The 3069-nt window shown below is 47.7% G+C and overlaps 1 protein-coding gene across 4 annotated transcripts in view; it reads left to right on the forward strand.

Annotated features, from left to right (window-relative positions):
- Positions 1-1377: 1377 nt before the first annotated feature.
- Positions 1378-3069, forward strand: part of SHPRH (SNF2 histone linker PHD RING helicase) — a 62061-nt gene continuing 60369 nt past the window's right edge. For all 4 annotated transcript variants that reach the window (XM_042444829.1, XM_042444827.1, XM_042444830.1 and 1 more), the window contains exon 1: positions 1378-1584. The gene's annotated coding sequence lies outside the window, so the exon portion shown is untranslated. The remainder of the gene's footprint in view (positions 1585-3069) is intronic.

Raw genomic sequence — 3069 nt, forward strand, 5'->3', positions numbered from 1 at the left:
AAGGACTGAGCGGCCCCTTTCTCCCCTTCCCCGCAGCTGTCGGGGTGTCCTTGAGGCATGAAGCCCCAAGGACACCCGTTTACAGGCCACAGGGAAGCAGCATTTTGCCATTTCCCCAAGGCCTGGAGCAGCAGCGGATTGGGGCCTCTGGGGATGCCGCTGCGGATGCCCAGGCCCCAATCCGGAGGGGAAAGGGGCGGGTGCAGGCTGCCTCAAAGGGGTGGTCTGTATCCCGTCAATGCTAGGAAAGGAAGTAGAAAGAGAGGAAGACCACATGCTAGAATGATGGATGGACTCTAGTAAGGAGGTCACAGGTATGAATCTGCAAGAACTTAGGAGAATAGTGAAAGACAGGGAATCATGGAGAGGTCTCATCCACAAGATTGCCATGGGTTGGCGCCTGACTCAAGGGTGGCTCACAACAACAACAAACTGACTCATGTTGGTGTAGTGTTTGAGCTACACATTTGGAGATTGCTTTCTGCCTTTTTGCTATACCTTGTTTGGTATTATATATATGTTGTACCCTAAATATAGGAATGAAGTACAGTGTGGTTCTGCCCATTGATATAAAAGAAGTTGGGAGGCTGTTGTTTCTTTGCTGGGCTAATTTGAGAGATACGCTGCCTCTAGCCCAGACATGTTGCTTTGCAAACCAACAATAAAACCTAATTCTTGTTTTAACTCTCTAATTCTTCTTTGAACATTAGATATTTACTGAATGGGAGAGAATATTTTCCCTTTTCTAGGCGTTAGCAGTTCAAATGCCCACTTGGCCAGGGAAACTCTCTGGGTGATGTGAAGTCGGAGGCTTTCATGGCCAGCACCCATAGTTTTTTTTTTGTGGGTTTTTCTGGTTATGCGGTCATGTTCTAGAATAGTTTCTTCCTGACATTTCACCAGCAATACACACACACACACACACACTGTGTGACTCTGAGTGACCTTGGGCAAGTCACACTCTCTCAGCCTCAGAGGATGACTATGGCAAGCCCCCTCTGAAATAAACATGACATGAGTCAGAAAGGACTGGGAGGCACACAACAACAACAGTATTGACAATGATGTTGAAGACAAAGCACCAAACACTTTCAAACGTTTTTATTAATTCCTCAAGGGTGAAAAGGACAAGAATGCTATGGAAGAGGGAGGATGGGGCGCCCATTTGCTAAGGACAAGGGCAGTCAGAACAAGACATTTCTCCTCAAAGGAAAAAACATCAACTCAGAAGAAGAAACACAATTGTCAGGCTTTTGCGCATGCGCATTTGCGGTGGCTTCCCTCTCACTTCGGGGGCGCGCGCTGTCACGTCCTGTGACAACCCTACAGCGCGAGCGCGCACGCACGAGCGAGTGAACGTCAGGGGCGGGGCCAACGTGGAGGGTCTGGTCTCTGTCTTTCTCTCTCTGAGTCTTGTTTTGTTCTTCCGAGTGGGGTTTTTTTTTTTTTTGGTTTCCGTCGCCGCCGGCGCCGCTTTCTTTCCCTTCCCGGTTCAAAGATGGCTGCTCTGCTTCATGGAGAGTGTATCAGGGCCACAGAAAGGGAAGCCAGGAGCCCTCTGGAGCTGAATATTTCCCCCTTCAGGTAGGTCTAAGCCCAGGGAGGATGGAATGGCTCTTTGGCTTTTGTCCAGGCCAGGGCTCCTCCCATTTGGAGGGCTCTGCGTGGAAACCAAGGGCCTGGCTGGAACCTGGAGTGAAAAGGGCTTCTGCATCCATAGGGTTGCATTGATTCTGGGAGTCCAAGTAGAACACAAGTTGAACATGAGTCAACAGTGTGATGCGGCAGCTAACAAGGCCAATGCGATTCTAGGCTGCACCAATAAAAGTATAGTGTCTGGATCAAGAGAAGTAATAGTGCCACTGTATTCTGCTCTGGTCAGGCCCCACCTGGAATATTGTGTCCAGTTCTGGGCACCACAATTCAAAAAGGACATTGAGAAACTGGAGCGTGTCCAAAGGAGGGTGACTAAAATGGTGAAAGGTCTGGAAACCATGCCCTATGAGGAACGACTCAGGGAGCTGGGGATGTTTAGCCTGGAGAAAAGAAGCTTAAGGGGTGATATGATAGCTCTGTTTAAATATTTTAAGGGATGTCATATTGAAGAGGGAGCAAGCTTGTTTTCTGCTGCTCCAGAGACTAGGACCCGGAGCAATGGATGCAAGCTGCAGGAAAAGAGATTCCACCTCAACATTAGGAGGAACTTCCTGACAGTAAGGGCTGTTTGACAGTGGAACACACTTCCTAGGAGTGTAGTGGAGTCTCCCTCCTTGGAGGTCTTTAAAGAGAGGATGGTTGGACATCTAGGGAGTGTTTTGACTGAGAGTTCCTGCATGGCAGAAGGGGGTTGGACTGGGTGGCCCTTCTGGTCTCTTCCAACCCTATGAATCTATGATTCTATTATTTATATTGATTTGTCTTTTTTCATTTCTGTGCTGCCTTTCATCCAGAAAGGGGCCCCAGGCAGCTCACAAATGAAACAATTAAAAAAAAACCTTTTATAATAATAATAATAATAATAATAATAATTAAAAGACAGTTGTTAATGCAGCCTGACACCGCTTTAAATGGTTCAGTAGCTGTGGGATCCTGGGATTTGGAGCTTATTGTGGCACTAGAGCTCCCTGCCAGAGAAGATATTCCTTATAGTGCTGTGGCTCAGCAATAATTATAATTATATTTATTTATAACCCGCTCCTCCCAAAAGGATCCCTGACAGAGAAGGGGTTGCTTTAACTGCCCTGGCTGCAGGATTCTAGGATTTGTAGTTTGGTGCGGCACCAGATCTCTCTTGCTTTAATTGCCATGGCTCAGTGCTGTGGGATTCTGGGATTTGTAGTTTGGTGCGGCACCAGATCTCTCTTGCTTTAATTGCCATGGCTCAGTGCTGTGGGATTCTGGGATTTGTAGTTTGGTGCGCCACCAGATCTCGCTTGCTTTAATTGCCATGGCTCAGTGCTGTGGGATTCTGGGATTTGTAGTTTGGTGTGCCACCAGATCTCGCTTGCTTTAATTGCCATGGCTCAGTGCTGTGGGATTCTGGGATTTGTAGTTTGGTGTGCCACCAGA

Source organism: Sceloporus undulatus, chromosome 1 (genome assembly GCF_019175285.1).
Source record: "Sceloporus undulatus isolate JIND9_A2432 ecotype Alabama chromosome 1, SceUnd_v1.1, whole genome shotgun sequence".
Lineage (NCBI taxonomy): Eukaryota > Metazoa > Chordata > Lepidosauria > Squamata > Phrynosomatidae > Sceloporus > Sceloporus undulatus.